This window comes from Triticum urartu, chromosome 3A (assembly GCF_056163025.1).
Source record: "Triticum urartu cultivar PI428250 chromosome 3A, HENAU_Tu73, whole genome shotgun sequence".
In the NCBI taxonomy this organism is placed as follows: Eukaryota; Viridiplantae; Streptophyta; class Magnoliopsida; order Poales; family Poaceae; genus Triticum; species Triticum urartu.
Genome location: NC_141875.1, coordinates 462,493,357 through 462,507,255, shown reverse-complemented (window position 1 = coordinate 462,507,255; position 13,899 = coordinate 462,493,357).

The window sequence follows — 13,899 nt, the reverse complement described above, 5'->3', positions numbered from 1 at the left end:
GTCAGACCGCATAACAACATATGTTGTTCCCTTTGTCATCGGTATGTTACTTGCCCAAGATTCGATCGTCGGTATCTCAATACCTAGTTCAATCTCATTACCGGCAAGTCTCTTTACTCGTTCCGTAATACATCATCTCACAACTAACTCATTAGTTGCAATGCTTGCAAGGCTTATGTGATGTGCATTACCGAGAGGGCCCAGAGATACCTCTCCGACAATCGGAGTGACAAATCCTAATCTTGAAATACGCCAACCCAACATGTACCTTTGGATACACCTGTAGAGCACCTTTATGATCACCCAGTTACGTTGTGACGTTTGGTAGCACACAAAGTGTTCCTCCGGCAAACGGGAGTTGCATAATCTCATAGTCAAAGGAACATGTATAAGTCATGAAGAAAGCAATAGCAACATACTAAACGATCGGGTGCTAAGCTAACGGAATGGGTCAAGTCAATCACATCATTCTCCTAATGATGTGATCTCTTTAATCAAATAACAACTCTTTGTCTATGGTTAGGAAACATAACCATCTTTGATTAACGAGCTAGTCAAGTAGAGGCATACTAGTGACACTCTGTTTGTCTATGTATTCACACATGTATTATGTTTCTGGTTAATACAATTCTAGCATGAATAATAAACATTTATCATGAAATAAGGAAATAAATAATAACTTTATTATTGCTTCTAGGGCATATTTCCTTCAGTCTCCCACTTGCACTAGAGTCAATAATCTAGTTCACATTGCCATGTGATTTAGCACCAATAGTTCACATCATTATGTGACCAACACTCAAAGGGTTTACTAGAGTCAATAATCTAGTTCACATCGCTATGTGATTAACACCCAAAGAGTACTAAGGTGTGATCATGTTTTGCCTGTGAGAGAAGTTTAGTCAATGGGTCTGCTATATTCAGATCCGTATGTATTTTGCAAATTTCTATGTCAACAATGCTCTGCACGGAGCTACTATAGCTAATTGCTCCCACTTTCAATATGTATCCAGATTGAGACTTAGAGTTATCTAGATCAGTGTCAAAATTTGCATCGACGTAACCCTTTACGACGAACCTTTTTGTCATGTCCATAATCGAGAAATATATCCTTATTCCACTAAGGATAATTTTGACCGCTGTCCAGTGATCTACTCCTAGATCACTATTGTACTCCCTTGCCAAAATCAGTGTAGGGTATACAATAGATCTGGTACACAGCATGGCATACTTTATAGAACCTATGGCTGAGGCATAGGGAATGATTTTCATTCTCTTTCTATCTTCTGCCGTGGTCGGGCTTTGAGTCTTACTCAATTTCACACCTTGTAACACAGCCAAGAACTCTTTTCTTTGACTGTTCCATTTTGAACTACTTCAAAATCTTGTCAAGGTATGTACTCATTGAAAAAACTTATCAAGCGTCTTGATCTATCTCTATAGATCTTGATGCTCAATATGTAAGCAGCTTCACCGAGGCCTTTCTTTGAAAAAATCCTTTCAAATACTCCTTTATGCTTTGCAGAATAATTCTACATTATTTCCGATCAACAATATGTCATACACATATACTTATCAGAAATGTTGTAGTGCTCCCACTCACTTTCTTGTAAATACAGGCTTCACCGCAAGTCTGTATAAAACTATATGCTTTGATCAACTTATCAAAGCGTATATTCCAACTCCGAGATGCTTGCACTAGTCCATAGATGGATCGCTGGAGCTTGCATATTTTGTTAGCACCTTTAGGATTGACAAAACCTTCTGGTTGCATCAGATACAACTCTTCTTTAAATCCATTAAGGAATGTAGTTTTGTTTATCCATTTGCCAGATTTCATAAAAATGCGGCAATTGCTAACATGATTTGGACAGACTTAAGCATCGCTACGAGTGAGAAAATTTCATCGTAGTCAACACCTTGAACTTTGTCAAAAACCTTTTTCGACAAGTCTAGCTTTGTAGATAGTAACACTACTATCAGCGTCCATCTTCCTCTTGAAGATCCATTGATTTTCTATGGCTTGCTGATCATCGGGCAAATCCATCAAAGTCCATACTTTGTTCTCATACATGGATCATATCTCAGATTTCATGGCCTCAAACCATTTCATGGAATCTGGGCTCATCATCGCTTCCTCATAGTTCGCAAGTTCGTCATGGTCTAGTAACATGACTTCCAGAACAGGATTACCGTACCACTCTGGTGCGGATCTCACTCTGGTTTACCTACGAGATTCGGTAGTAACTTGATCTGAAGTTACATGATCATCATCATTAGCTTCCTTACTAATTGATGTAGTAGTCACAAGAACAGATTTCTATGATGAACTACTTTCCAATAAGGGAGAAGGTACAGTTACCTCATCAAGTTCTACTTTCCTCCCACTCACTTCTTTCGAGAGAAATTCCTTCTCTAGAAAGGATCCATTCAAAGCAACGAATATCTTGCCTTCGGATCTGTGATAGAAGGTGTACCCAACATTTTCTTTTTGGGTATCCTATGAAGACGCACTTCTCCGATTTGAGTTTGAGCTTATCAGATTGAAACTTTTTCACATAAGCATTGCAACCTCAAACTTTAAGAAACGACAGCTTAGGTTTCTTGCCAAACCATAGTTCATACGGTGTCGTTTCAACGGATTTAGATGGTGCCCTATTTAACGTGAATGCAGCTGTCTCTAATGCATAATCCCAAAACGATAGTGGTAGATTGGTAAGAGACATCATTGTTCGCACCATATCTAATAAAGTACGGTTATGACGTTCGGACACACCATTATGCTGTGGTGTTCCAGGTGGCGTGAGTAGTGAAACTATTTCACATTGCTTTTAACTGAAGGCCAAACTCGTAACTCAAATATTTTACTTCTGCGATTATATCGTAGAAACTTTTTATTTTTGTTACGATGATTCTCCACTTCACTCTGAAATTCTTTGAACTTTTCAAATGTTTCAGACTTGTGTTTCATCAAGTAGATATACCCATATCTGCTCAAATCATCTGTGAAGGTCAGAAAATTACGATACCCGTCGCGAGCCTCAACACTCATCGGATCACATACATCAGTATGTATTATTTCCAATAAGTCCGTAGCTCGCTCCATTGTTCCGGAGAATGGAGTCTTAGTCATCTTGCCCATAAGGCATGGTTCGCAAGCATCAAGTGATTCATAATCAAGTGATTCCGAAATCCCATCAGCATGGAGTTTCTTCATGCGCTTTACACCAATATGACCTAAACGGCAGTGCCACAAATAAGTTGCACTATCATTATTAACTTTGCATCTTTTGTCTTCAATATTATGAATATGTGTATCACTACGATCGAGATCCAATGAACCATTTTCATTGGGTGTGTAACCATATAAGGTTTTATTCATGTAAACATAACAACAATTATTCTCTAACTTAAATGAATAACCGTATTGCAATAAACACGATCAAATCATATTCATGCTCAACGCAAACACCAAATAACACTTATTTAGGTTCAACACTAATCCCGAAAGTATAGGGAGTGTGCGATGATGATCATATCAATCTTGGAACTACTTCCAACACACATCATCACTTCACCATTAACTAGTTTCTGTTCATTCTGCAACTCCCGTTTCGAGTTACTACTCTTAGCAACTGAACCGGTATCAAATACCGAGGGGTTTCTACGAACACTAGTAAAATACACATTAATAATCTGTATATCAAATATACCTTCGTTCACTTTGCCATCCTTCTTATCCGCCAAATACTTGGGGTAGTTCCGCTTCCAGTGACCAGTCCCTTTGCAGTAGAAGCACTTAGTCTCAGGCTTAGGACCAGACTTGGGCTTCTTCACTTGAGCAGCAACTTGCTTGCCGTTCTTCTTGAAGTTCCCCTTCTTCCCTTTGCCCTTTTATTGAAACTAGTGGTCTTGTCTACCATCAACACTTGATGCTCTTTCTTGATTTCTACCTTCATCGATTTCATCATCATGAAAAGCTCGGGAGTCGTTTTCGTCATCCCTTGCATACTATAGTTCATCACGAAGTTCTACTAACTTGGTGATGGTGACTAGAGAATTCTGTTAATCACTATCTTATCTGGAAGATTAACTCCCACTTGATTCAAGCGATTGTAGTACCCAGACAATCTGAGCACATGCTCACTAGTTGAGCGATTCTCCTCCATCTTTTGGCTATAGAACTTGTTGGAGACTTCATATCTCTCAACTCGGGTATTTGCTTGAAATATTAACTTCAACTCCTGGAACATCTCATATGGTCCATGACGTTCAAAACATCTTTTGAAGTCCCGATTCTAAGCTGTTAAGCATGGTGCACTAAACTATTAAGTAGTCATCATATTGAGCTAGCCAAACGTTCATAACGTCTGCATCTGCTCCTGCAATAGGTGTGTCACCTAGCGGTGCATCAAGGACATAATTCTTCTGTGCAGCAATGAGGATAAACAGATCACGGGTCCAATCCGCATCATTGCTACTAACATCTTTCAACACAATTTTCTCTAGGAACATATCAAAATAAACACAGGGAAGCAACAACGCGAGCTATTGATCTACAACATGATTTGCAAAATACTACCAGGACTAAGTTCATGATAAATTTAAGTTCAATTAATCATATTACTTAAGAATTCCCACTTAGATAGACATCCCTCTAATCCTCTAAGTGATCACGTGATCCAAATCAACTAAACCATGTCCGATCATCACGTGAGATGGAGTAGTTTCATTGGTGAACATCACTATGTTGATCATATCTACTATATGATTCACGCTCGACCTTTCGGTCTCCGTGTTCCGAGGCCATATCTGTATATGCTTGGCTCGTCAAGTATAACCTGAGTATTCCGCGTGTGCAACTGTTTTGCACCCGTTGTATTTGAACGTAGAGCCTATCACACCCGATCATCACGTGGTGTCCCAGCACGAAGAACTTTCGCAACGGTGCATACTCAGGGAGAACACTTCTTGATAATTAGTCAGAGATCATCTTAAAATGCTACCGTCAAACAAAGCAAGATAAGATGCATAAAAAATAAACATCACATGCAATCAATATAAGTGATATGATATGGCCATCATCATCCTGTGCTTGTGATCTCCATCTTCAAAACACCGTCATGATCACCATCGTCACCGGCGCGACACCTTGATCACCATCGTAGCATCGTTGTCGTCTCGCCAATCTTATGCTTCCACGACTATCGCTACCGCTTAGTGATAAAGTAAAGCATTACAGCGCAATTGCATTGCATACAATAAAGCGACAACCATATGGCTCCTGCCAGTTGCCGATAACTTGGTTACAAAACATGATCATCTCATACAATAAAATTTAGCATCATGTCTTGACCATATCACATCACAACATGCCCTGCAAAAGCAAGTTAGACGTCTTCTACTTTGTTGTTGCAAGTTTTACGTGGCTGCTACGGGCTTAAGCAAGAACCAATCTCACCTATGCATCAAAACCACAACGATAGTTTGTCAAGTTGGTGCTGTTTTAACCTTTGCAAGGACTGGGCATAGCCACACTCGGTTCAACTAAAGTTGGAGAAACTGTCACCCGCTAGCCACCTTTGTGCAAAGCACGTCGGGAGAACCGGTCTCGCGTAAGCGTACGCGTAATGTCGGTCCGGGCCGCTTCATCCAACAATACCGCCGAACCAAAGTATGACATGCTGGTAAGCAGTATGACTTATATCGCCCACAACACACTTGTGTTCTACTCGTGCATATAACATCAACACATAAAACCTAGGCTCGGATGCCACTGTTGGGTTTCGTAGTAATTTCAAAAAAATTCCTACGCACACGCAAGATCATGGTGATGCATAGCAATGAGAGGGGAGAGTGTGATCTACGTACCCTTGTAGACCGACAGCGGAAGCGTTAGCACAACGCAGTTGATGTAGTCGTACGTCTTCACGGCCCGACCGATCAAGCACCAAAACTACGGCACCTCCGAGTTCTAGCACACGTTCAGCTCGATGAAGATCCCCGAACTCTGATCCCGCAAAGTGTCGGGGAAGAGTTCCGTCAGCACGACGGCGTAGTAATGATCTTGATGTACTATCGTCGCAGGGCTTTGCCTAAGCACTGCTACAATATTATCGAGGATTATGGTGGAAGGGGGCACCGCACACGGCTAAGAATATGATCACGTGGATCAACTTGTGTGTCTAGGGGTGCCCCCTGCCCCCGTATATAAAGGATCAAGGGGGGGGTGCGGCCGGCCAGGAGGAGGGCGCGCCAGGAGGAGTCCTACTCCCACCGGGAGTAGGATTCCCCCCCTTTCCTAGTTGGAATCGGATTCGGGAGGGGGAAAGAGGAGAGAGAGAAGGAAGGGGGGGCGCCGCCCCCCTTTCCTTGTCCTATTCGGACTAGGGGGGAGGGGCGCGGGGCCCAGCCCTGGCCACCTCTCCTCTCTTCCACTAAAGCCCACTAAGGCCCATATACCTCCCAGGGGGTTCCGATAACCTCCCGGTACTCCGGTAAAATCCTGATTTCACCCGGAACACTTCCGATATCCAAATATAGGCTTCCAATATATTAATCTTTATGTCTCGACCATTTCGAGACTCCTCGTCATGTCCGTGATCACATTCGGGACTCCGAACAAACTTCGGTACATCAAGATGCATAAACTCATAATATAACTGTCATCGAAACCTTAAGCGTGCGGACCCTATGGGTTCGAGAACAATGTAGACATGACCGAGACACGTCTCTAGTCAATAACCAATAGCGGAACCTGGATGCTCATATTGGCTCCTACTTATTCTACGAAGATCTTTTATCGGTCAGACCGCATAACAACATACGTTGTTCCCTTTGTCATCGGTATGTTACTTGCCCGAGATTCGATCGTCGGTATCTCAATACCTAGTTCAATCTCGTTACCGGCAAGTCTCTTTACTCGTTCCGTAATACATCATCTCACAACTAACTCATTAGTTGCAATGCTTGCAAGGCTTATGTGATGTGCATTACCGAGAGGGCCCAGAGATACCTCTCCGACAATCGGAGTGACAAATCCTAATCTTGAAATACGCCAACCCAACATGTACCTTTGGAGACACCTGTAGAGCACCTTTATAATCACCCAGTTACGTTGTGACGTTTGGTAGCACACAAAGTGTTCCTCCGGCAAACGGGAGTTGCATAATCTCATAGTCATAGGAACATGTATAAGTCATGAAGATAGCAATAGCAACATACTAAACGATCGGGTGCTAAGCTAACGAAATGGGTCAAGTCAATCACATCATTCTCCTAATGATGTGATCCCGTTAATCAAATAACAACTCTTTGTCTATGATTAGGAAACATAACCATCTTTGATTAACGAGCTAGTCAAGTAGAGGCATACTAGTGACACTCTGTTTGTCTATGTATTCACACATGTATTATGTTTCCGGTTAATACAATTCTAGCATGAATAATAAACATTTATCATGAAATAAGGAAATAAATAATAACTTTATTATTGCCTCTAGGGCATATTTCCTTCATATACTGCTCATATCATGCATACAGTGTCTTGCATTGCATAGTTTAGACATCATATACACAATATTGAACACCATGTTCTTAGTTCAGACATCATATCGAATGCCCTCTGTTTAGCATATAAATCACATATGTGAATTAAATGATGCGTTCCTGATTACTTAGATAACATGTAGGTGAATTATGTCATGCGATCCTGTTTAGTTATTCATCATATCTTTGAATTATGTTATGCTATGCTATCCAGTTTAGATAGACATCATATATGTGAAATTATGTCATGCTATCCGTTTTAGTTAAGCAATATACATGTCAACTATTTCATGCCCTCTTTTTTCCACACTATCTATTACATCTGTCTCTCATACAATGTCTGTACATTCGACTATGTTTCTTGTTTATCAGCCATTTGAATTGGAGCGGGTGATGCCAGTATCTAGCGGACTAAAAACACAATCTTCAAATAAAACAGTGCTACCTCTTGGTGGAGATAGCACCCCGGTTGTACATGCACAAGAACCATCCCTACCACACATAACCCAAACTCTCGCAGATTGTACCCCTACTACGATGGACAGAGAACCAGCTTCACCCAATCTAACCCCAACCCCAGCCGATAGTAACCCAGTTCCTGTTGACATAGCACCATCTCCACCACAAAGCTCCCAAACAAGAGTAGTTAGTAAGGCAGCTCCAGTGCCCATAGGGCCAGTACTATCACGGCGAACCCCAACTCCACCAGTTAGTACACCTATTCCTGTGGAGGAAGCACAACCAGCTAGTCGTAGTTTAGCATCTATCGCATTTGATGTTGTTAAATCGTATGTGCGTATCTTCCCATCTTAGAAATATTATACTGAAGATGAAGGAAAATGCCAGTTGCAGGTGTTTGTCCAGGAGTTATGTGTAAGTAATGTTATTCATGGCAATTACTTTGCTTCGTCCCATACATCCTACCTCCATGATGGTTATAATACAACAAATTTTCCCATTTTTCTCTATAGAGAAAGACCGATTTGCAAACTCAGGATGAGGTAAGCTGTGCTAATACCTATGCTATCGTCAAGAATGCTTGGTGGCAGTATCGGAATTACCTGAAGAAAACGTACTTCACCGGTAAATAAACTCATCAAATTCCCTTACGTTCTCCTGAGACACATTTACTAGACGATGACTGGGAACACTTTGTTCTATACTGGTCCCGAACCAAGAATGTGGTAAGGTCTATGAGCTCATTTTCTATTTTTAAGTATTATATTCTTACGTCTTACTGTACTCTGTTCATGTAGAACAAGTGCCTAAACCTGAAGAACAACTGTTCTAATTTAAGATTCCATTGCTACCATAGGACATAGATATATGTTTGTTTGATGCTTTTATTATGTACTAGTACTTGGCAATAGAAGACTTGGCAGTTTAATCCTGTCCACCTTACTAATGAACTGGTTCACCGAAATGAGTTTCCTATACTAGTACATGCTAAACTTGTTATGTGTCTGCTTGTTTCTTCTTTTAGAATGCTGACAGAATATTGGGGAAGAGTGCCTTATTAAGCAACGGTAAAGGAAGTAATGCAGATAAGGTTCAGGATAGTGACACATCATGTCTTGGTTTAGTGTTGGAGTTACTGGCCACTACCGCTTGCACAAGCTATTCAAACTCACCGTCTGAATCAGTTCGGTTTCTTGAATCTCAACTACAAGCTGAAAGACATCGACCAGCTGTGTTGCGACTAGAAGCGGAAGGACTGCGGAAGTCCCTGGAGCATTCAGATGCATACTTTCTGGTGCAACATCAAGCGTTGGAGGATTTTAGCGCCAAACAAGACAAAGCTAATCAGCTTGCTAAGCTTATTGCCAGCATGGTGGATACCCAGGATAACGTTTCTTGAGCTCTTCTGAAGTTGTTTCAGTTATGCTCTTGTTTTGCTGCCGCGTTTATTTGCACTGGTGGCCAATTTTGACGGCCAGTGTATATGATATGCTGCTTTGTTCCCTATATTTGCACTGGTGGCGAACTTTGATGCCCAGTGGATGTAATATGTGTAATAGCCGTGATAGCCTAGCATTAGTTGCTTACTTATTTATTTCCTTGTTGTCTTGTTTATTTGTTTGCTTGTAGTCATTGCAGTTATTTTTCCGCGGTTAACTAGTGGCTGCAATAACCTATTTTTAAAACTAGGCCACAATAACCATGGGGTAATATTTACTATAGTGACACTGGGCCTCCTACGGGCCGTAGAAATAGTGGGCCTTCTACGAGCCATAGAAACAATAGGCCTTCTACGGGCCGTATCATCAATGGGCCTTATACGGGCTGTATGATTGATTGGCCAAACATGGGCCAATAACAGGCCGCATTATGGCCGTAAACGGGCTAGAGTTGGAATCATCCGTTCATGGGCCGACCGTAACGGGCCATCGTTAATAGGCCGTATTTGATAACGCTATGAAAACGGCCCAATGTATTAACGAACCACAAACGGGCCGACTGTAACCATAGGCTGAATTTGGCCCACAAGCAGAAAATGACAGTAACGGGCCGTAAGTAAATGAATGCTGGAAATGAGCCCAAGAATAAATGGGCTCTGAGAAGGCCGAAAGATAACATGGGCTGGAAACGGCCCAACGGAATAACGGGCCGTTAATGGGTATAAAGTGATACATTGTTCATTATGGGCCAGTTTCACCACGTGTCATTAATGGGTGTAAAGTGATACACTGTTCATTACGGGCCAGTTTCACCACGGGCTGTTAATATGCCAAGAGTTACATGGGGCCTCATATGGGCTGAAAGACGTCATGGGCCATACATGGGCCAGAAGTGAAAACGGGCTGGAATCATATTGGATGGCCCAGATGACGCTACTGGGCCTAATTCGTATAGGGCGTAACGGGCCTTGGGTTAGCGGGCTGTAAATGGGCTATATGCGAACAGGCCGTTAACTGGCTTTCCATGGGCTGGCCTGCCACCTTTTGACCAAGTCAAACAGGCCGGCCTTTTCACAGGAATGGGCCTCTATTGGGTCGTGCCACGTGTTGACGTATCATAGGCGCCTTCCGTCCAATGAGTGGTTGACATCTGTCCCAACGATGAGCCGACACGTGTTTCCTCCAGCCAATGATGATTTTACACATGGAAAATCCCCATTGGTCGGGACTGTTAACGGGTTATCGGATGCAAAACCCGACCCGATAGCTTAACGGCGTTCCGTTACGGTGGATGCCACGTGTCGGTCACTCTTGACGAAAGCACTTCTGTGACGCGCGATTTATCGTCATGGAAGTGGACACTTCCGTGATGATAATTTTGGTAATGTCATGGAACATTTCTACGACAGCACAGGTATGACTATCTTGATTCTGTCATAAATTTGTCATGGATGTACATGCATGAAAAAAAGCAACCTACTGTGACAAACATGTATCATCACGGAAGTGTATTTTTTTGTAGTGGCACAACCACGTTTTTCAAGGACTTTGCTGGTGCTCCTTCAGGTTTGACAATCACCCTCTTCCTTTTTGATGTCTGATGCACAAGAACAGCATTTGAGTGGAAAAAACATGGTATGATGACAGATGGAAAATGTATTGATAATGGATGGGCATGGCATCTCGACATATATGATGAGTAAACTAAGTAGATGGCGGTGCAACAAAGTAGAAGAAATGCAAGACAACATGTGCAAGATACGCGAAATCAATAAAACCTTGCCAAATTAGAACAGGCACCTTGATGGGTGAACAGGACAGGCCATCTGCCTTTGACTCCTCGAGGTTAGAATAGTCATTAGGATCATATTCTGAACAAGAATCAACAGGTGGGGAGCGTATGAGTTTCATTGCATCCAGAATGGCACTCAATGCCTTGGTGCCAATTTTGTAAGTCACTGCGGTGTTTAGCTTCAAGAGTGGACTGCTGCTAGTGCGACACAAAGCAGCTACACAGATCATAGTGTAGATATAACGGGAAAACCGTAAGCATCAGAGTAAAATCAGCAAAGTGGAACTTGCTGGAATATATGTGCTAGTATTGCCGGTACGGCTAGAAAGGCTTCGGATACCAGCTCTCTTCAACTGAAGGTGCGGTACTGTTAATATCAGTGTAACTCTCAAAGGCGACACAGCTCCCCACATTTCCTTGCTATTCTTATAGGATTCAAGTGGGCAGGCCACTACAAATCCTATTCCCATGTTTACAACATCCTATGAATCAAAGAGGCCCGAAGAGTTCAAAGTGTCCATACCAACCGACCGTATAGACCTCTACACTGCAAATGTCCCTACTCATCTTCACTACAAGGAACATACTGTACTACTATCATACTCCCTCCGTTCCAAGATATAAGTCTTGGTAGAGATTTCCACTATGGATCACATACAGATGTATCCAGATACATTTTAGAGTGTATATTCACTCATTTTGCTCCATATGTAGTCCATGGTGGAATCTATACAAAGACTTGTATTTAGGAACGGAGAGAGTACTTATTAAAGAAGAACGGAAGAGGAACATGCTAAAGAAGAGCAAGCAGATTTTGGATAATAAAATGTTCATTGCGCAATGCCCACACATGATGAACCAGAGCGCATTAAGAAAGAAACTCCCTGCTATCTCTCTATGTGTGGTGCACGTGCTTTTTCGAAAGTAAAGTAGGAACATTAGCTGACCAATTAAATGTTATCTGTTTTAGTAATATCAGCATCATATCAGATTCATACTTGAGCAACAAGTTTGCAATTATGAGTGGCACGTTGTTTAGCTTGATGGATTCAGGAGCAGTGCTAAGCAGGTACGATGATGGTACTGAATATAAAGGCATGTCTACATGCAAGTCGAGTGACTTTTGTCATTTGGGTTAGTCGACAATTTCAGGCGGTTGGATGAAGATCCTACATCTCCTAACCCTTCTTCTTCCCCGTCTCTGATTCTTCCCATACAGAACACCGCACGGGCCGCCGGCCGGACCACTGGCCCCCACCGCATGTGTTCCTCCGCCACCCCCACCCCCTCCCCCACCCGCGTCAAGTTTTCTTCATTCGACGAGCCCCCCCCAACCAAAGTCCCCACCCGAGCCCCTTCCTTCGCACCGACGAACTCCGATGAGCTCTAAAAAATTGACTGACCCAATTTTAAAATTTAATCTACTGTGATTTAACTAGTGTGGAATATAAAAGGGGAAAACCATAAGCATTGGGAGTATAGTGTTGAGCGTGCCATGGCAGATCTGAAGGTGCAAATCGGACAAAGGCAACTTCGCAACCAATGTTTGCTTTCAACTAGCAAGTAAGTGATGGACAAGAAATCAGAGTAAAGAAGTGGCGATCTATTTTCTTGCTGCAATAAATAAGTTGAGAAGATATGAAAGAGTACCGCCTCTGGTGCGGCGACGTGTATGCATCCACTGAGAATTTGACAGTGCTGCGGTAGCGATGGTTGTCAGCGGCGTGGAAGCAGATCTAGGAAGGTAGACGGTGGCGGTGGGGCACGGTGGACGAGACGGTCATAGGAGCGGTGCCGGCAAGGTGGACGACGGTGGGGATGAAGCGAGAGGACGGGATGCAAGGATCCCGGTCCGAAGCCGTGGATGAGAGAGGTCGATCTCTTGTAATGGACGACGGCGTCGGGGTATTAGCTCCTACATGGTGGAGGAGGACAGCGGTGGATGGGGTGGCGGACGGAGGAGGCTGGGGTGGAGAGGGTGTTTTGGCGCCCACGGAGTACGAATGGGGAAATGGAGGTGGAGAGGAAGGGGGAACCATGTCTTCAGGGTGCGCTTGTCTCAAATGCGAGGAAATGTACAAACGTAGCCCTCGTTTCAAATTTCCTACATCACAGCAATATTAGTCGGTTGGGGATAGGACGGTAATCTCGCATACACCAAATATTTGCCGACGAGAGTTTGTTTTTGGCGCCCACCGTGTATGAATCAGGGAGGGAGTCGATTTCGGCCAAGGACACGTTGTGTTTTGGCGCCCACCATGTATGAATCTAGGTGAGAGACGGTTATGTCACGTTTGAGTGAAATTACAAACCTACCCCTATCGAAACCTATAGAAATCGAGCAAATAGGCTTTGCGTGGCAGGGATAGGCAGTAGTAATTTCCATCTTGCAGATTTTGGTTTTGGGCGATTACTGCGACTTTCCCCGCTTCGTTCAAATTTTGCAGAGTGCACATTTACCGTGCCAACTCAATTCGAATCCCGTTTGTATTCTATTTTTTCGGGCGGGGTCCATTTTTGATTGGAATAAAATTCTATATACATCATTTTTTATATATACTTTCAAAAGCACAAGAAAGAATTCTGCTCCTTTATATGTATAATATGATTTACAAATACAATGATCTCAAAATCATAAGGTTGAATTCAAAAAGTTAAACC